The 25390-nt window shown below is 33.1% G+C and overlaps 1 protein-coding gene and 1 non-coding gene across 2 annotated transcripts in view; one reads left to right on the top strand and one right to left on the bottom strand.

Moving 5' to 3' along the window:
• LOC143152172 (uncharacterized) overlaps positions 1-25390 on the bottom strand; it is a 450848-nt gene that overhangs the window by 242717 nt on the left and 182741 nt on the right. The window lies entirely within an intron of this gene.
• Positions 25203-25276, top strand: Trnai-aau (transfer RNA isoleucine (anticodon AAU)). The gene has a single exon. It is a non-coding gene; the product is annotated as a tRNA-Ile (tRNA).

The following is a 25390-nucleotide window of genomic DNA, read 5'->3' as shown; positions in this document are numbered from 1 at the left end:
AAATTGAAAGTGGTCATTGAACTTTATCGAACCTCTAGAATAACCGAACGTTTGTAAATTAATGTGCGTCAAAATCAAACGAATATTCGAACAATTTCCTTGCTGCTCTCTTTCTTGTTCCTTATCAAGGAAACTGTGCTAAAGTTAGAATATTGAAACAATTTTAACATATATTTGTATCGGTTTTGCTAGAAGCTGGCTTTAAGAAGAAGCGAAATATTAATTTCAGTAACTCAAACGAAATTCGCTTAAAAGTATCAAAGTTATTTGCGTTTAAACGCATTCTTATAATTCGGTACGTGGCTGGAAACTATGATATTCAAAGATTAAAAAACAATTAAAAATACAATCGCACCTTGGATGCGAAGTTGGTGCGAGACTGTCAATGATGCAACAGAGTTCCATTGTATTATAGAAGCGAATCACGTTCAACCAATTTTAAATTCCATTTACTATTTGAGTTTTACTTTTAAAGTTTTAGATCTCAGTTCACATTTTATCATATAATTCTCGTGTTCGATATTATAATAATTACATATTGCTTGTAACCAGTTGTGTATGTTAAAATTCCATACTAGATTAAGAAACAGAATGCTCCTTAAGTAAGTTATTTATTTTTCATTTACGAACAATTATGAGAATGAAAAATCATTACAAACATTATGTTATTTAACAGTTTTGATCTTAATTTTGTGGCCATCTTCGAAAAAGGAGAATAAACCGATTTAAAATATATAACTCTTATGTGCATACGAAATTAGCATGAAAATGTTGCAAACAATGATATTTATAAATAAATAGCAATTTCAACGTATATTCAAATAATAAAACTCGCAATAAGATATTTAAATGAAATGTTAGACTGGTTAATAAAATGTAAACCAAATGTATCTTGTGTAAATTAAATTCTCTTAGACAACGTTCCTATTTGGCATTCCGACTAGTTTTTCTTCTTTCTTGATGAGTTTAATATTCATTTTGAACCTCTTATTATAATTCAAAAGTATTTGTTCACTCTTGATATCTGTGTTTCATAAAACGGTAAGAGTTTGATTCTTTTTAAGGAGTTGACATTATACGTACTTTTACTGTTTCGATAAAAGCAAATATTTGTAATAAAAATATATATATAAGAACCGACAATATCTTTTAATTAAAAAAAAAAACACATGCCTACTATGCCACTTTCGCATTTATACACGTTTCTCGATTCACATATAAACATTATATATTTTACATTTTTACTTTCTTGTCCGAAGATGACTGTAAAATTACAAAAAAAAATCGTTCGATAATAAAATATTTGCAACAATCGTATATTCGTAGCACTTTTGATTAACAACTTGTCATTTTCGAACGCTTTCCGTGTGCTTTGTGATTCGCGCGAATTCCCTCTTATTTTCCTCACGGACCATACGTGCGTCCATAAAACCGAATTGCTAATTTGTTTTCTTCACGAAACGTGTAATGTGGAACGCGTCCGAGCGATTAAATTACACCCATACGCGTGTGTAGCTTTTCTCGTTCTCTTTACACGCCGGACACGTATCGCCGGTGGAAATCTCGTTTTAGAATCGATTAGCCAACAGCACGTAGAATCGGAGCTCGCTACTAAAAATGTCGCTGAAAATTAATTGCATGCGAAAGCGAAACAATAATCGCGGCAACTGCCCTTATTTCTCATCCCAATAAAAGATTGCTGAAATTTCTTCGCCGCATTTGCTGAACGCAACGGCAGTATTTTTCACACTCGTTGTGTTTCCCTCATTAATTATTATGCCATTTGAGAACGAAAAGGGTAGTTTCGTTTCTTTCATTTTTAATTCTCGAAGCTGCGACAAGAAAATAAATACAAGTATACGATAATTTATATTTTAAACAAAATAAAAGATGTATTTTTCTTGCTTTTGTACGTATATGCATATGTTGTATCAATAAGTGGATAATACTGATTTTTCTTACTACTCTTTAAACAGGAGTACCATGTTTTTAGAGTATTTCCAAGTTCTCACTATTTACGATTGCCATAGTTCATTGACGAAAAATATATTTTTCTATACATTAATTGTGTTATATTTTTATTATGATCGATGTGTTACCTGTCACGTTTTTCCTGTATCATTTTAGAGATGAAAACTTATTGCTTCGAATTATACAAGGTTTTATTACATTTTCTGAGAAAACTGTGAAGCAGAAAAATATTTGATTATTTCTCTTTCTTTTTCACTTAGCGAAATTTTTTCGTTTGGTAAGGTCTCAAGACGAGATCGAAGCATATTTAAATATACGCATACGATGACTTTTTTATTTCGTTTCGATTCTTTGGATATGGATAATCCTCTTCGGTGTAATTGGTGTGAACGTTCATCGATCTAGATAAAACACCAAAAAAGAAATTTACGTTAAACTTCTAATTTAAAAAAACTATAAACCTTTTTAAATCAGACGTTTAATGCATTTTTTCCTCTCTCTCTAAGAATAGAAATTTGAAGTAAGGTAGAACCTCAATTACTACGAGAGAGCCTCGTTCGTTGCATAACATTGACAAGTGGAAGAAATAATCACTCACATAGCAACGAGTAAAGTTGCAAAGAAAAATAAAGGTAACAGCGATGACAGGTAGTAAAGATATATTGTGTAAGTGATCTCTCGCATTGGTTATCTCGCTTAGTGCACAAATCTTACCGATTTAAAAAATATTTAGTCCGATTCTTTGTTTTTACGACAAAGGAGGTTCACCTTGTTACTTCATTTATAATATTTGTTCTGTTTCTGATTCGATTCATTTGTGTAGCTCGAACATCGAAAATTACTCAAAAGTATAGAAAGATAAATAGAAAGAAAGAAATATAAATAAATAACTTTATGATTGGAAAAAGAACGGATAACCTCGACACCAAGAGAATACTTGCTGTGGTTGGTCGCTGTAAGTACAACAGAAAACTTTCTCGTCGTCTTGTTGATGTTCCAATAATACTCGTTGTTATTGTGACAGTATTATAAGAAATGTTAACAGACCTGTCTTATTAAACCGATGCTTCAGTATTATAAGAAATGTTAACAGACCTGTCTTATTAAACTTGCTTCGAAACCTATTAATTAGATTAGTCACATTACCATATAATTGCATGGATCGACTTTATGAATTTACTGTTACAAAATTATCTTCACGGTTCGCGAAATACTCCAAATTAGTATGCGTTGAGCTAATTACATAAAAATATTCATTTCGGAGAGCGAGAGATATATTATATACATGTATATATATATATTTTAAAGATAGCTTCGAGAAGGTAGACAAAAATAAATTTTCCAATTCTCTGAGAGTACTTATAAAAATCATGTTATATTCGTTTCAACGTTAGAATGTTCAAAGAATGATTTAAAAAAAATTAAAGTTTAACACCAATGTGTCCTAGAATTTTGGTCCACACTTTGCAAAACACAATGCTCAAGTTTCAATTTTTCCGGGTGTTTTTTCATGGATTATAAATCTGATGGTATAAAACACCAAGTTAATTATATTTGTTCTTAATTTTTGTTAGAAATTTTGTTCGTACGAAGCCAACTACCATAGTTGAAATGTCGCATAATAAATGAGTTTTTATTCTTACAATTATATGAAATAATAATATTCGAAAAAATTCAAGAAATAAAATGGTATTTTCAGTGTATATTAATATAATTCTGTAATAATATTAAAAGTAACAAATAATTAATCAATTTTAAATAGCAGACATTAAAATATTATATATTTAATAAGTTAATATCGTTACCAAATATCGAATAATACGAATAAATAAATCGTACTACGTTCTTGCTTGAACATTTACCAAATCGCTGATGACATTTTATCGTAGAGTATACGATTTTTATACACGGAAATGTTATCGCAAAGTACTGTCTCGTAGAGGGTACTCAGAACCAAAGTTACATTGTCTCCTAAAGCGTTACATTGTTTCTCGCATCTTACAAAAAGTGTTTCGAGTTCAAACGCTCGTGTTTTATTCGCTATAAAACGTTTGCCAACTATAGCGAGTGTCGGGCAGCAACGTGAGCAGCGTGTCGTCATAGCAGTTGCACGAAACCAGTAATAAAATAGAAAAGAAGAATGATCTAAAGCATCGCTCAGCAAGGAACGCTATACACCGAGGGAACGCTGTAATAAATTATTGGAGCACATGTTACATCATATTTTATAAATCACGGGTCATACTCTACGAAAAGTATGGTACGGTATTTGTAACAAATAAAATTTGTACGTGTTTAAATTTCTGAAAAGAAATACACCTAATTCTGTTTCCATGGGGAAAAAAATTAATAACGTCTATAAACGTACTAGGTTTTTATACAGAAACAACGTCCAAGCTTTATACCGTGATATCACACGATCAGCATAAAAATATAATTTCAAAATAGTATATTACTTGTATGAAAATAGAAGCAGAAAATACATCTAAAGTAATTTGCAATATGGTTTCAGAAGAGCTAAACAAAGGTAAAGCTTATGCTAAGCTCAAAGGAAATTATGTTTGTTAGACAAATTGTTGAAAATAAGAGTGATGTACGTTCGTTTAATCTGATTTCGAAGAATAAATACTTGAAACATTTAATTTGTGGAATAATAATAAATACAATCAAGTAATATTAACATTTATATCGATTCAACTTGTTCTTACAAGATTACCCGAATAATGTAACTAGTCGGGTGCAATTATTATTAATTATTATAATCATGTACAAAGTCTAGTGAAAAATTTCTTTGGCTATATTTATAATTAACGAAATAAATGACAGACAAATTTAAAATTTGTGGGGAGCGAGGTGTTATTTTTTCTACAATAAATCACCATATTTCGTTTGGTTAGCCGACAAAATGCTTAAATTGGCATTGTTTTGCAACAAAGTATTTCACGTCTGTCGTAATGTTTCACGATCTCTGATTGAAAGAACAAAGAACCTGCATTAAATTATATTGCAGATATAGGAAAAGTGATAAAATAACTTTACAAACGATTTAAGCGGCCTTCGGAGATGCTGCTACGAGTCGATCAAAAGTTTTCGAACGCTACGGTAAGTTTAAAAGTGGAGGAACATCGATCGAAGAGGACTCGAGATTAGAAAGGTCTTCGACCGAAAATTGAGATAAAGAATTTGTATCTCATGGTACAATAGTAAATATAATATTCTATCGATATGTACTCCAAAGTTTGCGTGAAAATGTTCAAAGGAAAAGGTCAGATTTGTAACACGAAAAGACACGGTTTCTACACCATGACAACGCGAGTCCTCGTACAGTTTTAATTATCCAGAAGTTTATAAAAAAATTTTATTTCGTCTCTTTCCGTAACCACCATATTCGCCCGATCACTCGTAGGCTGATTTTTCTCTTCTTCCTTGTTACAACGCGTGCAGAAACAACGTTTCTACAATAGAAAAATCGCAGAAAGAGTTGAGACGTTTAATTATTTTATAGATTATTTAACTTAAAAATCGTTCCGGATCAGAGCATATCATTGCTCAACGTTTCTTTTATTTGTGAACATCTTTGAATACATTGCATAAGATAAATCGATTACCAACCAATTGAAAATGTACAACAAAGTTCAATGTCCCTATTACTGTTACTTGAAAAGTTGTTACTTGAATGGAAATGATTCTTACACATTAGTAATCCAGTTTGTGTAACAGATATAGGATAAATAGTAAAATTATTGCCTTTGCTACACTATGGCAATTTCAATACTATCTACTTACATTAGTTGCGTTTGTTATGCTCAAATGGCGCATTCACCTCCTAATATTTCTTTTTAAGTATTAAACGTAAACAAATACGCAATGCTATGCATTGTTACGTAAAAACGAAGTTCAAATTTTGTATTAAAATTGTTGTATTTACGATTCTCTGTACAATGTTCCGTTATTAAATAAAATAATTAAATGACAGTTATAGGGACAATGTCAGTTATTGGGACATCTAGTAGTACTAGACACTGTTCCAGCATTTGTTTATTATATAGTTTTCAAAAATTGGGGAAACAGAGTTCAAAGATGCAGAAGAACAGGCAGAGACTTCTTTGAAGGTGATAGAATGTAATTATCGATAACACTAATAATGATAGGTTTGTACAGAGAGTTTCGTAACATTTCGATCGCACCTTGTATAAATTGAAGAAGATCAAGAAACTAAAATCGAAACTGTTACGTTGAACTTTTTTTACATTTACTTTTTACTGTTTTTACTAGACATGCTATTACCTAAATGCTGGTGCAGAATTGTTACAAATCAAGGTTGCGAGATTCAAGGCTTATTGCCCCATCTGTCGTCACTTCGTACAAACCTGCAGGAATGCGCTTTGCGTCTCTCAAACAGAAAGATAAGTCGACATAACGAAAAAGAGGTCGTAGGTAACGTTTTCATTGGCTGGGAAGTGGCCTCGAACGACTAGTTGATTTTTTCTTGACTCTAATGAAATAAAAATCATATAAAGTAGTATAGTGTTAAAATCCATAATAATTATAGTACAACAGATGTTCATTTCTTCCCTCTCATAAATTTAATCTTGGATTGTTCTTATTTAATACATATACAGTGTGACTCATTTTAATCTATAAATGGAACTTGTTCTGTTTCGAGGGGGAAGTCATTTAACGTAATTACTTTCTTCGCAAGTGGACTCGTAAAATATATGGAAAGATTACCGAAGGTTTTTCCAATGAAAGCATATTTTTGAACGTACGTAGCCATTTCCTGCAAAAAGTATCGAACCACGTATAACAAAAATCATTAGTTCAGGAGATATTTTAATTTTAATTTTGCGAATCGCGATTCTACTTGTAGTCTGGTAAATACTTTGTGACAAGGAGCGACCAGTTAAATTACTTAGTACGTTTAAAAATATCTAATTCTATTTCAAAAACACCGACGGCCTTTGTATGACCTTTACTTATCCGGCTTCGAAGAAACTAATTACATTAAATTTCTTTGCTCTTAAAACAGAACAAGTTTCATTTGAAACCTTTTTTTTAAGTAACAAACCGTATGGGATATTTATAAATCGAAGTGGGTCACTTTATATACACTCTATATACACACGTACCTAGATATTCCTTTTCTATATTCCTGTTCCAATACTTCCTCTTTTACAATTATCATGGATACACTTTTTATTACATTTATTTGTAGAATTATCTTCTTGGAGAGAAGCTACATTAAGGCCGCATCGTCGAGCGTATCATAAAAATAATTTATTTTCTATTACATTTACCGTTGTCCTTAATAACAATTTACATACACAATATTTTAATACAAATGAAACAATAGAATAAAAATTAAGATATTCGGTTACGCGTATTACAAACGAATAAACGTTTTAATCCTAACATTGGGCTTCCTCGGTGTATTTTATTGGAATTGTATCCAATAAGACACGGACGAGTAGAAACAATTCAAATAAAATGTAACCAATTATTTTCATCCCTATGCCTGTTAAATCGTTCTGTCTTGTAATTCTTGAGTCCACAGTGTTGATCGAAACTCACGATAAAATACCCATTGAATACGACCGAAGGTAACGAAGTGAATTCGTCAAATCGAATTCCAACGGTGTGGCCGTTGACCGTGGTTTTTCCTTCGAGATTCCTTGGAGAATTAATCATGTGTAAAAGCCTCGGAGTGCGTGGCTAAAAATTGAAGGAAACGTCCGTGGTTTTTGCCAGTTTGCAATTATTTAAATGGCAGTTTGTTAAGTGCGCCCTATTACCAGACGCGTTCCGCCGCGAAAGAAAACCCGAAGTTTCTACATGGTGGGAACAGCGAAACGAACGAGACGTAAAAGAGTTTGTCTTAAAAACTCTTTCGCCATGGGGAGCGTCGACTCCGATTAAGCTGCTGGCGACCTTTTTGCGCCGTCAATAAAGCCGAGCTTGTTGAACGAAGGAAATTGTTGCGCAGTCTGCGGTCTTTGCGCTTAATGGATCCTTCGATACGCGAGGAAAGGAACTCCTCGGTTGGGGAAAAAAAGGCTGATTGTAGTAATGGAACAAAAGCGGTCTGCTGGCTAATGCTTCCTCGGCTTCTTTCAGCTAATTGTGTACATTAATATCTGATTATAAATGTTGCGTCCAGACACTTTTCCCGAGATTGATTCACCGAGGATCGCGCGAACCTCGCACCTCGTTTACTCGAATTCGTACGAGAAGAAAAATGTCGGTTGATTGTAACCTACGGACCGACTTTGTTTATGTAATATACATATTGTATAAAGAGCGGGTTCTCGACGAGGTGTGACACGTATTAACGTTTAAACTTCACTCTAAGAGTGTTCGATCGAAACTACTCTGAGCTATGTGTTGTTGCTAAACGTTGTACACGTGTTATTCCTATTGGTACGTCTAAGTGGAACAATGGTAAAACATTATTTCTAGTTTCCCCTATTTTCACAATCTAGTCTGTCTATATCAGAAAGTACAATAACTGTTTCCTTGGCTGGTTTTCGAACCGATTTCATAAAAATAACGATAATTCGCGTTTGCGTTTGAAAAATGAAACTTTAGAGACCGTTTCGGTTCGAGTAGTTTTTCATAATATTCTCGACTTTTTCGTTATAACATTTTCGACTCGGTAATGGAGTTATCTTAGGTAACTTGTTTCGACAGAAACATCTACTATTCGTATTGTATTAAATCTCACAATGCTACATACTTATTGTTAATTTTAAACGGATCAATTGAACAACTTAATTCTTCGCACGTTTTATTTTTATCTATATTGCGTCTGTTCGAAATCCAACAATTTAGTCAAAGTATAACGGGACTTCGATTAAAGCACACAAGCATTTTTTAAATTTATTTAAACCAAGGAAGTGCCCTCCACTTTCGAATGAAAGAATTTACAAACAAAAGTTTGTTCGGCTAATTTGGTTCTAAAGCCACGAAACACAAAATTCCTGAATTATTAGTGCACAGACCGCGAGCGGTGTACTAAGTTGAGCTCAAATAAGAGTTAACGATCGAACTGCGAACACCGAAAATACTACTTTCGTAATGTCGCGGTAAATATTAATTCTCAAGCGTGTAAAGAAGCTATTCCAAAACTCACGCCTCTACAGTTAAGTGGTAATGCATACCAAAACTTCCGAACGTTGTTTGTATCTCTCTGAAACGCACACAGCGGGCAATTTGACTGGTTTTCGTTGCATTCTAACTGTTCTCTTCCGTTCTGCTTAAAAAGTAAATCAATGTTACCGTTTGCGATGCACACAGTTGAAATTAGTAGTAAAATCGATATTAGTATTAATCGATATAATTTATGCATTGATCGATGCACAAACAATCGAAATTTTTGTAAATTATACCATTTCTTAAACACAAGAGTTTTAAACATTGTAATCTTTTAGTTTCGTTCGAGCGTACAAAGAACAGGTAATTAATGTATTTACTTCGAAGACATATTACGAACGATTTTCTCTAAAGGTTAATTTTTTTCGAGATTTTAAGGCCATCGATATCCTTTCAGTTACAATGGCACAGTTTCTTTTATCGTGTCGTTGTAGCTAACCGAAAAAGAAACAAATGTATCCATAACGTGTTGACCTTCGGGAGACTTTAAGAAAAAAGAACAACGATACAAAATGAAAAATTTTTGCGTTGCTTGGTCCGATGTACTCTTTTCGATTGGCGGCAATGTTTACACGTATTAATAACAGTGCTGCCAAAGAAAAGAAATGAGATGTGTCGAGGCAAGTGAGATAGTACAAAACGAGCGGTTGGATCTTTAAACATTGGCGTAGATTCGGGTCTAAGTGGAATACTATTATTAACGCATTATAAAATTTCTTTACTTTTCATTACATACACAATGATAGAAAATTAACCAAGTATCCACTAATTTCATGAAATTCTTTTAACGGGTAACTAATTATTTTGAATTAACGTTTCGAGTTTAAAAGCAACAATAGAACATAAATATATAAACTATTTTACATAATACAATATAATAGAACATATTAAACCTGTAATTACGTATGACGCGATACGATATTAAAATATTTTTTTGGGATATGAAAAACACGTCTATTATAAATTATTTGCATTGTATTCACAATTTAAAGTTTCATAATTATTTCAAAAATTAAGGTCAAGCGGGCAATCATTATTCGGATAAAAATGATTCATTTTACAGTTTTTATAAATTTTCCGATATGTACTAAAATCCGGAAAGAAAAAAACAGAAAAAACAAGTTAATTTAGGGAATTAGTTACTAAAGTAAACTTTCACTGAATACATAAATAAATAGAAATATAAAGAAAATAATCGCATAAGAAACTGTAGTAGGATCCCCGTATTCGTTGTTTTCTGTATCCACAATAAGCAATCGAACGAAACCCCCATAGATGCAGAGAATTCTACTACTATGTCAATAATGACAGCCAGGAGCCAAAACGTAATCACGTATCGTCTTGTTTGTCACGCACGATACCTGACAAAGGATCGTATACTTTTGAACGACACGTGCATCTAAAATCAGCAAAACATTCACTCGATGTATACCTACCGGTACAATTAAAAATGCCCAAGATTGTAAAAATGAAACACCATCGAATTTATTTTTCAAATTCTTCCAACATTCGAGGTAAACCATAACGACAAAGCGGCCCGTTTTTAATCGCAATCGAAATGCAAACAAATCAGTGACTTTCGATTTGAAATTCAAATCGGGGTTACGGATTGCTGCTAGTTTTCGAACAAAGTTTCAATTCATAATCAAATTCCAGACCCAATCGAAATTCCTAACTACGGTTTCGTACGGGTCGCAAACAACGCAATTTGCAGCGAAAAATGGATTCGCGTGCGTAAGAATAAGTTTCGTGCTCGGGGAACGTTTTTCGCAAGTATTGAATTTCAGGTGTTCTTTATCGCCGGTAAATCATCGGCCGTTTAGTCTTTAAAGCGACCCCACGAGCGCCAATTCACGTACAGCGAAGAAAATTTCTTCCTCGAAGCTGCATTTCGTTCCCACTCGCGCGTCTGTAATTGATACGATTGCGCGAGTTAGTTTTCACCGTTGAAAAAGAATATCGTTAAAATCTCGTTTAAGAGCAGCGCGACCGGAGTGGGGTTTTCGAAAAATGCCCCTTCGTCTTCGAGGAAAGTTTCCAAGCTCGGAAATACCGGTCGACGAAAGGGATGACACACGCGGAAGATTTTCAAAGAAAGATTAAACTACAATGGAATTCGCGGCGAGTAAAGGCAGTAATTTATTTGCGACGCTTTTAAAACGAGATTTACCTCGCGGACTTTCACCCCTTCGTAGTCCCTGGCGGCGACTTCTTAATCTCGTCACCTTTCTTCATATTTCTCTGCTTCCGGTAATCCAATTTTCTGCTTAAAAGGAAAGGGTTTTAAACGGCCTACAGGGCCTACGTCTGCGGTTAACAAAAATATGTTTTACTCGTTTTTTAGCGATTAAGACTATGATTATTTTTCTGGCGAGGGGGCGCGACTATGTCCACAACGTGACGTGTATCCTTAATAGCCGTGCTTTTAACGAGATTTCTGCGGGATAATCAGCGCATTGTGTAATTACTTCACAATCTTTTTAGTCCTTCTAACGGGATTTTCTTGCGATAGCTAGCGTCTACGGTTCAGTTTCACTTGAATTAGCGATCATCGATAATTATTTGCCACGAAATTATTACAGGAAATTAAATCAGTTATTTTTCTCGAAAATATGGCTACGAATGAAGTTGAAAACATACGTTATATAAATTACATTTATATTTTAATCTGCGGACTAAATTGCTACGAACAGTACCTATTTTTAACATTCTTAGTTAAAAATGCTCTGCACCGAAGTGTTCTACTTTTGCTGAAGACAAGGTTTGTTAAATTAAATTTTTCAACGTACCAAGAAGATTATTTGAAATACGTTCGAAAAGTTGTACCGAAGCCGAAGATAGTCGCTTTGAGTATTTTCTTTCAGAGAAAGTTTCTACGACGATTCCACGCTCAATTTTTAAGGAAAATGATCGAAATGGTAAAATATTGTTCATTATTTTTGTACGTTTCGTTAATGTTTTGACTCACGTGTATAAAACGCATGTCCATTCCGTGTATTAGTTTCTTTACCAACAGACTTTGAATCAATATAAAAAAAATTGCAATATTGAGTATCTTTGATAAAATTACTTTTCGTTTCTATTGTATTTTTCAGACATTTTTGTTCCATCTTTACGAGTTACAGTAAATTATGTCAACACTTAGTATACCGAATGCTCCGGTACATTTAATTACCACTCTCTCCTCGTGTTCGAAGCAAAAGTGTGGCGTGTAAAAAGGACAATTATTTCAATTTTTCTCATATAATTTATATAAATTACCCTCTCCTACGGAGCAGAAATTGCCATTAGTTGAAATTAATTAAATTTCTCTTCGAAATGCCAACAGTTTCCACTTCAAGATTCATTAAAATGCGAGAAAAGGACGTCGGAGAAACACTTCGCTGAAAGCGTTCTACCATTGAACCTTCATTAGCTTCGATTTATTAGCTGTTAATTGCGACTGACGGTCTTTCCGAGTCTTATTACGTTTAAAGAAGTCTTTGAATCGATGAGCTCTTCACTGGAGAATTCGCGAAATGACGAAGCGTAATCCTTTTTAACGTCATGTATAGCCATTTTACGAGATTTACCTTTTCTTTTTTAAGCTCTAAATATTAAATAACAATCGAGACATTTTTATTGAAAATATTACTATTACATATATAGATATCAAAATATTTTAGAAAAAAGTTTTACGGATATCGAGTTGACTTCAGCCCAGACAATAGAGGAGAATTCAGTTTACATGCTCGTCAAATTTCAAATGAATCGATTTATTGGTTCCAAATATATTATGCTAACCATCTTTAACAATGTTATTTAGAGAAAAAAGTTTAAAAATTTAGTGCACGATACATAGAGTATACCGAGATTTAAATTGAAGACTTGTAACTATGCAAATTCTTTAAATTTTATCATAAACCTTTCAACTTAATGTTTTTAAAACTTAAAATTTTGAGAAAATATAAAGAAAAAAAATTACCTCTTTTATCTCAAAATTGAACAGACTCCTTAAATCATGATCGATTTTACGATTCGCGAATGCTTAACCGTTGGATGTATGAAATTTCGTGGAAAATTTATAAAATTAACGCCATTAGGTTGGATAATATTTTCTTTTTATGAAATTCTAGCGAATGAAAATTGAAAAGAATTAACGATTCTTCAAAATTATATATTCGTTAAATTTAGAACTTTTTCTTAAGTAAAAAGATTTATTTATGGAACATTTCGACCTGCATATTCATAGAATTTATGAACTCTCATCGACAAATATTTATTAACAAAAATTAGAATACTATTTTGCAACATAATTGATCGAATATTATCGTAAATTGTTTTTCCATATCTTGTAAACAAATTATTGATACAGCACTCGTAAGTTATTGAAATATTTATTTCAAATAGTTCACTAAAAATACGATGCAAACAGTAGTATTTATTATGCCACTCTCTATAAAAATATTCTGCTTCTAACGTGATTTATACGAAACACTTAAAAATTTGTTCCGATCAAAGGTCAAATAATAATTTCTATACTTTTTTCTATTTGTTAATAATTTTCTGCTGACTTATTTGAAATACGTTGTCAGAATTAATACAATATTCAAAGTACAGTTTGAAAATTTATAATACAGTGACAAATAAACTTTCGTAATCGTATGGTTTAAAATTTAATTCATTAATTTGCTTTAAATTTATCTTATTTGGTAAACTACAGTGCGATAAATGTTGCTAATGAAAATAAAATAAATTATTACTTTTTCTACCAAAGGAAAATAATTTCTTGACCATTATGAAAGAGAAAGTTGTAATTTCATTCCCGTTGATATGATGTTGGAAGATAAATAGAGCAAGACAAAAGGATTTTCATTAAACGTTGTAATGACTCCAGCGGGAAACTACGAATTAAATCTCGGTCGAAATTCAAAGCGAGTTCAGGAGGAAAGTGGAACGTATACACGAATGAAAGCATGGAAAAAAAGCAGAGAGAAAATAACAAATTAACTGACTCGAACCTGTAACGAGCTTCAAGAAGACTACCACCATTTGTTTCTGACACCCTTCGAAAACTGCCCTTGTCTTTCTTAGCCACAACGGTAATAAGAATAATTGAACATAAAATTTTGGTTACAGGAAACAAAGACAACTTTCCTTTACTCATTTCCTGTCGCGGTACTGTATAATTAGTACATGATTTCTTTTTACAGACTGAGAAATAATTACAAAATTATCGTAGATGTTTCTGTTATTTCTGAAAATAAGGAATATTTTTTAGTCATTTTTTTGGGATAACTCTTTTCTTTTATTACTCCAGATATTGATCTTTCACGGAGACTTTCAAATAATGAGTGACAATTTTTATACATCATATTTGTTAAACAAAATTCGGGTTAATTTTGTTAAAAATTTAATTAGATCTTGAAAAGAAAATATAAAATTTAAATATGAAGTTTCAATAGAATTTATTCAGTTCTTTAGATACAAACATGTTAACAGACATGCTCATGTATATATAATACTAGGTTGTTCAATAAATTTTGTCGTTTTTTCTATTGTAAAAAACTACTATGACACTTCAACTTTGAACAACTGTAAATGTACGAATGAATCGACATATCTACATGAAAGTTTACACATGTTCATTAAACAGTAGTACCATTTACCAAATGTTAGCAGTAGTAACATTTTAGTAGTAAAATGTTAAATCTATAGAAAAATAAAACGACAAATCCAATAGCTCCATTTTTTATCGAACGACAAAACTTAATGAGCAACCTATTATTTACATACGTATATACGCACATTTAAAAAAGGTTCTAAAACGTACTTTTTGGTAACAAAAAATGTTTAAAATTTGTCTTAATTCAGAATGTCACAAACGCTCAAGATCACAATTGATGATAATTGACTGGCAGAACAATTCAGCCGTAAAAACCATTTTCTTCGAACTTTGTAATGATCAATACTAAAATTTGTACACAACATTGCCATATTTCCACAGAAAATTAGCAAAACCGAGAAAATATGTGTCGTATCTAATAATTTTAATACACCTGTAATTCTATACAGGTGAGTCAACCTGCATAGAATACGTACACGAATTGCATAAACATTATCTATTGCAAGGCGAAAGAGAAACCGATTCAAAGTTACAAACAATGTAGTACCATCGATAAAGGAAATATAAAGATGCAAATGCGATTGTAGAGAGAAAGAAAGATCGAAAATAAAGGGAAAAACTAGTTTTTCTTTCGCCCTAGAATACATTTAGTACAGAATCTTCGTTACGCAAGATAATTAAAGTTAAACATACCCATACGTATTCCTTTATGAAAAGAAAACTTGAAGAAGAAAAACTAAATGTAATATGCGAATACCACTACATAAAATATGTAAAAGAACATAAGTAGAGACAAAATGCCACAAGTCTGTGTATCTCGAGGACTCACGGTAATGTAAACAAAGAAATATTCAAGTAGCACGAACGGAAAGAAAATTGAAGTATTGAGCCTTTATCGTTAAGAAAATTGTTTTGCATATAAACCTAAATAGACGAAAATAAAATAATACCGTAATTGTTCTTGTGGATCTCTTGTATCGTGCAAAATCAACGATCAACGAAGAAAATTCGCATTAGTACTTGTCAAAAGCATAGAACGAGGTAAAAACGAGAAAGATCGAGAAACATTTCTCTGGTTATGTGTACGGAGCAGATGGTCCGTATTTTCTTTCAGTTTTTCTTCCGAACTTCGGAAAGTTCTCCCCGCTTTTCTTTACGCGCTCGCGCGCAAAGTGAAGCGAACAAAGGAGTACAAAACTGAGAAAGAACACTTTAACAAATGTGCGTTAATTAATTTTTCACAGCCTGTTCGCGTTTATTTTATTATCTTCCGTTACAAGCTTCATAAAGTGAAACTAGAAGAATAATAGAAACGTGTATTTGCTTTGGTTTCACGAGTAATTTTTACTATAGAAACAAATTCTAAACTACAATTAATTTTAATTTATCCATTTCAAGTTAATCATTTTCTCTATTTATGTACTTCTTGGTTGTAGTACGAGAGCCATTTCTATTGCTCTATGTCCAAAGAATACGTTTGTAATGTATTATTGTCTCTATACACATTTTAATGAAATAACTACTTTGCTATTTTTAAATCTCGCGAAGTTGGAAGACTGCAATTTAATTCATCAATAATTATCTACCGAAGGTTTTAGATGCAGTTACTTTTCCTATAGTGTTTAACTAAAAAATACAAACAATTCTGTTCGTAAAACTAATATTAAAATAGAAAATGAAATAATTCCAAACGAAATAAAGATGTAACATTTGGCACAATACAAAATAAATTAAGTATTTGTTTTCTATTGTCTCAACAAGTTACTTTAGTCAACATTTTTTGGTGGAAAATAATATAGATATACTTTTGAATTGAAAATTATTCATTTATCTAACAAACACAGATCTAGTACGTTTCTTCTCGCGCTCTACTTCTTACTGTTATGGAAATTTGATACGTTAAAGTATATTGTGAATGACTTAAAATGTTTAGTTTCTAACATAAATGCCCATTCGAGTTATTGCAATACACGACCATTGAATTATAATAACGAATCTTTCAAACTGGAAAGGGGAAGAGCAGTCGTACGAAAGGAAAAACTCTGCCAGAGGGAGTTCAATAAAAAACTGTAAAAGAAGAAGAGAAGAGAGTTAAATTAAGTGCAAGAGCTACAGAGAAAAGAATAACATTACGTGCTAAGAGCGGAAGAATTGAAATCATAAATTAACAAAGACGAATACGTAACGATACCTTTCGACGAAAAAAATGTGGTTTAAGTATGCGGTAAATAAGATTTCATTTGTTATACAAGATAAAGAAACAGCTCGTATCACATTTTTGTGCAGAATTTAATTTTCTTTAAAATTTATTTCGAACACTTTCAACACTCTGACAAATAACCAATATATATATAAAAAATCATTTTAAAATAGAATTCAAGTTATTTTTGCTCAAAATCTAATCGAGTCTTAAGTCGAGAATATAAAACTTAAATGTAAAGATTTATTGAAATTTATTCATTCTTTTGAAATTGTATCGTAGCATATACACGTATCTAGATACATACCTATATTCGCATATTAAAAAAAAGTGTCTTCTTTTTATGGTCAATACTTGAACAGGTGGTCTTAAAACATGTGTTTTGGCGAATAAAATTTTCTTCAAATTTTTCTCAATTATCTACGATATTTTCTCCCTTATTCGTACAGCCATTAAAATTACGCGTTAGATTAATAACCCTCCCACCTCTCCTCCAAATATTGAAAATCCCCTAATAGGCACCACGGAGAGAAATGGGTTAAACCGAATAGAATACGTTCCTAAATTTTGGCCATGTGTTTTAGCTATATCCTGTATAATAATCTGACTACAGATTTTCGTGTACAGTCAGTATAAATGATTTCGTCCATACTATACACAATACACATCAGACGCAAAATAAACTTCAACCGTTGAGAATGCATGTCACCAATCTTATACTGTTAATCAGAGCCTCGAAAATCCCGTGTATTCATGGTAAAATGGACAGGATTATTTAAATCGTTTGTATCCGCACTCTCCTAAAACAGATGCAAATTCACCTGGCCACTTCTTTCGCTGTGAATAACACTACGGTGCACCTAGTCCCTCACCGGGTCGTTGCATCCCACGACTTCTTTTAAATAACATTGCAACCATTGTTTCTCTTTTTGCTACCAATCGAACCTATTTGCCTCCATATTTGGGAGAACGTGTGACTGTAAGTTCACGTGTTCTGTGTTTGTAACAAACAGTGGGGGTGAAGCGAACACGATGCGAGGAAACGAGAGATAAACCGGCAGAGTAGATAAACGGTATGGCGGGATTAACCTTTCAACAGCCTTGAGCGGCAAGTTGAATTTTTGCATCCACTATAACAGCTTTTAATCCATCCTTAAAGGCAGCTTCAGACTCTGTATTCCACAATAGCCACTTAAGAATAATAATCCCGGTTGAGACATACTTTTTTGGTACGTTGCCACAGAAACCTAACAATCAGGGTAACTTTTTACGATGCACATCATCCGTTAAGGATTGCGTTAAGAACACTTGACTGGATTTACGTTGCATTTGAAGAAAACGATACAATTCTCGATATTGTTACCAACAAGATTTCGGTTTGTATATGTTTTTTTAAAGTGTTCGATTTGGAGCCTTGAAAATTGGGTGATCTATGAGATGTTTTTTTTAGAAAATTATTGAATACATCAATTTTAACTTTCGTACGTATATTTATTTATATTTTATCAAGCTATAGAAATTTTCTCAAATATAAGCAACTGATTTTGCAAAAGAAATTGATCGATGAAGTGATACGAGATCATGGAAATGACGACGATCCTAAACAAAAAATCAAAAAAGATTTAGGAAGAGTCTAAAAGAATTCGATTCAAAGTCACATAATATCAATTTTCAAAATTCTATCACAATCATTTCGACAGTTAAAACTTTATGAAAATATAAAAATTGATTATTTTATTTGAAATTATTGAAATAAATCAATTTTTGTTTACCTTTAAACTACACGAACCCCTTAAGTGATAATAGATTTACAATTCGCAAATAACTATCATTATTCTGTGTATCAAATGTTGTGAAAAATCTATGAAATCGCCAATGGCGAATGGTGTCCAATCTGACACCAGTAGGTTGGACAGTATTTATTCGACATCGTAAAGTTCGTAGAATTCTAGTAAGTGAAAATTAGAAAAAGAAAGCAACGAATCTTCCAAGTTATACTTTCATTCGTCAACAAATCAGGTTCCTCTAATCTCCAAACTAAGCCCATTTCTTAATATGTGCCATAACAATACCTTTGTTTTGTTAATAAATCTGTTGTACAGTAATTTACTCCATTCTACTTTACTGCATTCTCAATAGAATTCCGACGGGTTCGTACGAAGCTTTTTAAGAAGGGATGGTAGCGAATTCGTTACTGAAATCGACCTTTCGTATCTCGAACTGAAATTCAATCATGTGCGAATCCCACGACGAGGAGAGTGAACGAGATACACTAAAAGTAAGCGCAACAGTAAGCGCGACTTTTGTTACAGGCACTTGGTTACTGAGCTTCAAACTAATGCTGTACGCGTATTGATGTGACAACATTAATGCGAACTAACAACTTTCGTATTTCTCGTTGTATCTTCACGAGAGTATTTCAAACGGATAAGTGAAATACTTCCAATGGAAATAAAGCCAAGCTTACACGATATAGGAATAATTTTTGAAGAATTTTCAACTATCGCTGGCGCGTGAGAAATTGACCACTGTTCTGCAAACTGAAATGTCACAGGGAAAAGGAGGAATCTTTTACGAAGATACATTGTTATAAGGATTATTATTGCGAGGAATGCGGTATACGTTGACGACGTAAGATCGTGTTTTATTAATAATAGGCTGGAACTACAAATTCGTTATCAATTGTCACCGCATGACGTACTACACTATTTCGTTCGCTATCTGACGTTTCGATTCTGTCTCAGGACTAAAACTGACCTACACTCGCGCTGCATTCGTTCTTGAAACCTAAACCACACGCATACACACACTCTCATATCTTGGGAAGAGACATGCATCTCAGATACGTTTCGCATCACGCATTCTTGTATTTTGTTTCGTTCACGTTCTTCGTCACGCGGTGGACATCTACACATACTCAACTTACCCAAAAGTGACAATATCTGTGTACATGCAGCAGTTGCATCATATCACGATTGATGCGAGTGAACAATTTCCCTTTTCTCTGTGATTTTTTAGCTTGTGGAATAGCAGCCAGCTTCTCGTTTAGCTAGCGGTACGTATTATTAAAACTAATCCGAATACGATCGTGTTCGAGCTCATTTTCATCGAGAGAATCCTGCCAATCCGTTAACAAGGCTCTTCCAAAAATAGGATGAAAAATATAAAAGTTTTTAGTTCGCATTAGCGGCTGTTCCATTAGTACGCGTGTGGTATAGCTTTGAAGTTCGGTCAGTTGGTTTTCCAATCCATAGTTATGTATCTTTTTCAGAAAGAAAGAACGTAAACAATGCTGGGGATGATTCGATACATTTTATAGAGGAACAATACGGCTATTTATCGAGAGGTTGCTTTACTTCCAATAAAATATTTCTTCGCTACATGAATTTCGTGGAAGCTAACACTCTCTTCGAGAAGAGATAATTACCTTTTCTCTATCGAAAATGAATCGTATTATCGACCGGAGTATCGCGGAATATCGTTGTGGATATCACGAGAGAGAATTATTTATCAGTCTCCGAATCGGTCGCAGTGTGTACGAAGAATTCGAGGGGGAAATCGTTTGAACACGGAAAAATTAGTTTTCTCCAGCGACTCGTTTGACTTTATTCGTTCACCCGGTGAGGAAAAACGGGCGCTCTCTCTCTCTCTCTCTCTCTCTCTCTCTCTCTCTCTTTCTCTCTCCCTTTTTTCCCCACGGGATTCTTATTCTTCTGCGTGTTCGATGTTCTGTTGAATGCACGTGCACGCGCCCCGACGAACGGAAATGGCCGCCCGATCGATGCCTGGGAGAGTTCAAAGGATCAAAGAGAGCTGCGTGGCCACGTCGTAGAAATTATCGGCGCGGTAAACAACGAATTCTAAGGGACCCCGGTTATAATCCTGCATTTTAAAATTTCTGCGTCTCGGTCGGTGAACGTTTAGTACTCGAGGTTGATCCGAAGATCTTTCGAGCTTTGAATGTGTTTGCACAACGTGTGTCGACTAAGAATTTCAATGTTCAAAAGACCGTCTTCCCAATCGAAGGAATTAATTGAACTTCGATAGCCAAAATGCTTCAAAAACGAAGTCCACAATTGTCTAGTTAAATATATACGCGAATGGCAAAACGATCAAATCGTATATACATATATTATACTGCTGCGAAAAGAAGGCATACTATAAGTTGTTTACATCGACGCTTCGCTGTAGTCCCTCGTAATTGATGTAGCTTTCTAATCAAATGTTAACTATTAAGAAACAATGATTTCGTTCCTGTTTAAATACTATCACCGATTGGATAAGTTTTTCGTAATGAAAAAATGAGTTTAATTTTATATTTGTAATAATCATTATTATTTTGAAAATTATTTTAGCGAGAAGAAGTAATTTGTATTTAATAAAACTAATATAATTCCGCTTATCCTCGTTTCTACCTAGATAAATTCTATATAATTATAATTTACACAAAAACGTGTCATACTAAAATTGAAACGGGCATAACCTTTACATTGAACCACTATGCGATTATTGTATCATCTCATTAATAGATCAACTGATCTTGCTAGCAGCGTTTGACGATTATTAAATATCTTATTTCATTTTACATCGATTGCAAAATTAGTATAAGCGGATAAATATTATTTTTAATGAATACAATTTAGCTCTTTTCGCTATAAATAATTTTCCAAATATCAATGATTATTACGCATATTAAATTGTATTATTTTTTCATTACGAGCAACGTATCAAATCAGCGATAATACCTAAGCCGTAAACAAATTATTCTGTTTATATATACTTGATGCTTTTTTGGGAACTTTTTTTCGCTCAAACTTGGGATTGCCGCCGTTGGTCTTTGTTGTCGTATTCAGCCAATGGCGATTCATGCTTGCAATAGCAGGAGAGACAATGGACTACGGATGGAGAGTCGATGTAAATAACTTCTTTTCGCAGCAATATAATAAGTATATATCAACTAATTCGATTCGATCCGAATCGTGTACCAACTAATGTAAATCGAATCGAATATATCAATTAATCGACTGCGAGTCATTGACGACGTCACCTCGGTCCTTCATACGCTCCCAAATTGAGGATAGAAGGCAACCAGCAAATAATGAATCACGACGGGCCCAGGTTATCACCAGGGCTAACCAAAGGTCCGCCACGACGCTGACAGGGTGCCCAAAGTGCACAAACCCGGTCTGTAAATTCCTAACATCTGGAAAATTCCTCAACGATACTACGCTAGGACCTCGCGTCCCCAAACGTGCTCAGAGACCGTCTTAAAACTAAAGATCAAACGTTTTACGACAAAGCAATGATAAGTACCTACCATGTGCTTCGAGCTGTACAAAATTACATTTTCTAATTGCCAGTGACAGGTCCACTCCGTGGCCATTCAAGCCTCTTTGGCAGATAGGTACCCAAAGCACGTGGGTACACCATAAAACAGCCGATACGAGTCTCTACAATAAGCTTTTATCATTAAATATTTTCCAGTTGGACTTTTTGGATCAGACTCCAGTTGGATCATACTTTCATCGAAGGAATTTGACATTGATTGTTCTCTGAATCCTAAACTTTATCTGGATTATACCCTTTTTTCCTCTTATTATACTACTGTTTGATAATTCTCTCTAAACTTTAATATACAATGCTAAAATCTTAATTTCGATTGGCAATCGTCTATGACCGTTTCTCCTCTGGACACTTTACGTCTATAGAAATCACAACAGGCTTTTGTATCCAAAATGATCTGGAATTCTCAAACATTCAGTGTTTGATGAATCTTTCCAGTTCGAAGATATGAGATACTAAGCGGAATTTACAAGTATAAGAATTCGAGTAATTATGATTTTAGTTTTGATTTTATTCTATTATCCTAATGTGTGAATTAAAAATGTTTTGATCTTATTCTATTATCCTAATGTGTTATAGCCTAGAATTGTGTCTAACCTTACCCTTTCAACTTGTTTTCTTTATTTTATGTCGCTTTCATGTACTTGAACATATACATTTTTTCTTATTATTGTGAAAGTCGTTGAATAAAAGATAAAAAATACAAATAACAATTTTTAATTTCCCAAACTATCATTTTGGGAATCATCATTACGGTCGACGGTAACCTAGGGTTTTCGGACAATTGCAAACATTTGCAAGGCAATCTTTTTCTAAACTTTGAAGTTTTATTAATAGCCTTTTCCAAGAACTCCAGATTAACATCGAGAAGGAAAATTTCTTACTCTAAGCTTCCCTTCTTCTACGCAGAATTAACCAATAGGAACACGAATCAAACCCATATAAATAGCGAGTATAGACAAAAAATCAAACATTACGTGAAAAGTATTCCCTACCAACATTCAATCAACATATATTCCAGTTTCTAACATACCTTACGTGATCGTTATTTGTTCAATCATTCTGTATACAAATAAGAACTACTCTATATACACTTCGATAGTCAACTGCGGTCAAATACATATATACAATCAATACAATTTCATCATTTATATTTCTAACAATCCCGATAACATTAATTTGTTTTTCGGGAAGCACGGTTGACGAGATAATCCAACTTTCACATTTCTCTTCGAGTATCACGCTACAGGTTGAATTAAATTAAAATAAAACTGTGGAACCGAATAATGCACTGTATATGTTTACTCCATAATGCTTTTTTTAAGTTTCATCCTAAATCGGACATTTTTTGGAACTACATTTTGGATTTTGCTGAAATTTAAATATAGTACAGTCACTAGTGGAATTTAAACATATTTCGAAAGACTTTTCAAATAGGGCTAACTTCTGTTCAATAAATTATAATTACTAAAATAGTTGAACCAATTAAATACCATTTGCATTTTCTGTACACGGAAACAGAACAAAAAATTCTTTTAAAAAGTTCAAATTAAAAGTTCCCCTTTTGTCATAAACGCCAAACTTATTAGTAAAAGAATATTCTGAGTTTGTCATCCCTTGCTATTACTAAAGGTGTTGAAAACTACCATAAAATAATTCAGAAGAGTTTTATGTGGGAATGTATTTAAAAGTTTTAGTTTCCGCATGAATTTTTACAAAGAAATTTTAATTCCGAATAAGAATTCGTTTATCTCTTTTTATTTGTTATAATATCAAATTGTTTTTAAATATATAGATTAATAGGGTGCAAAATAGATACTATTGTACAGTAATATATAAAAAATAAAAAATAAATTAAGAACGAAAAATATCAATACCAACAGTGGTACAGTCTAAGGTAAGGTAGGGTACAAGACGCCTGGTAATTCATAAATTCTCGGAAAAAGATAAAACCGTTAATTCTGAAAGGCGTTATCAACAACTCGACAAATTAAGCACCACGCTAAAGGGTAAAAAACCTGCATTCGTTAACAGAAAAGGGATTGCGCCCCATCGTGACAATGATCGATCGCATGCAGTAATCGTGACTAAAAAAGATTTCATAACTTGGGTTGGAAAAACCACCTGCCATGTTTTCCCAATCTAGTGACAGCAGATTATCTGTTTCGGTCGTTGAAACAGTTTTTAAATAACCAAGTATGTAATAGTTGTGAGGAAGATTGTATATTAATGGATTGCCTATGATAAAAAAAAATTATAAATTATAAATTGATCCTGTCCTGTTGTTTCATCACAAAATATGCAGGCAAGATAACTGCCACACCTCGGTTTTAGTTTATCATCTGAAAATCATTCTAACCTGGGATTCTCGAGTAGTAACACACTTCTTATGCTAGAGCTTTGATGATGCGAAATTTTAATAATTATTTCGTAAACCGATTTCCAAAAATTCCAGAATAATATTTGATAGAAGACAATCTAGCGTTTCTAAACACACCAAATCTATCACGTCCATGAAACATAAGTACCAATTAATTAAGGTACAGATATATCCATCACCGGCATGTAACATCCACCAAATGAAAACTCTAAAATTTAGAGTAAAATATAGAATATAATTAGGGCGTGCGCAAACAGAAACGGCCGATCAACCAATTAAGAATACACTAATGAGTTATGTGCTAGAAACTCTTAGTCATGCAATCGCACACCCAGATGCGTAGTTTTATTATAATTAATACACTTCAATTGTGAAAATATGTTTAGTTTAGTTTGTTATAATCAAGTATACAATAAAAATATCTCAAACATCCATTCTCTTCAATAATATAGATACGATATAGGTAATGACACCACATATTTTTACATCTAATATATTGATCAATTTTCAATGGTACGTATAACTACGTTTAAAAAGAAGTATCGAGTACGTCTGGCTCATTAGCTCAGTTGGTTAGAGCGTCGTGCTAATAACGCGAAGGTCGTGGGTTCGATCCCCCCATGAGCCAAATATTTTTTTCAATCAATTTTAATATTTTCAACAACATACCAAGTAATATTCGTGTAAATTTTGTTATAAAAATGGTAATATTAAATGTGCACAATGATCTTATTTGAGAATT

Source organism: Ptiloglossa arizonensis, chromosome 10 (genome assembly GCF_051014685.1).
Source record: "Ptiloglossa arizonensis isolate GNS036 chromosome 10, iyPtiAriz1_principal, whole genome shotgun sequence".
Lineage (NCBI taxonomy): Eukaryota > Metazoa > Arthropoda > Insecta > Hymenoptera > Colletidae > Ptiloglossa > Ptiloglossa arizonensis.
The sequence above is the reverse complement of the archived record's forward strand: the minus strand, read 5'-3'. Positions and strand labels throughout refer to the sequence as shown.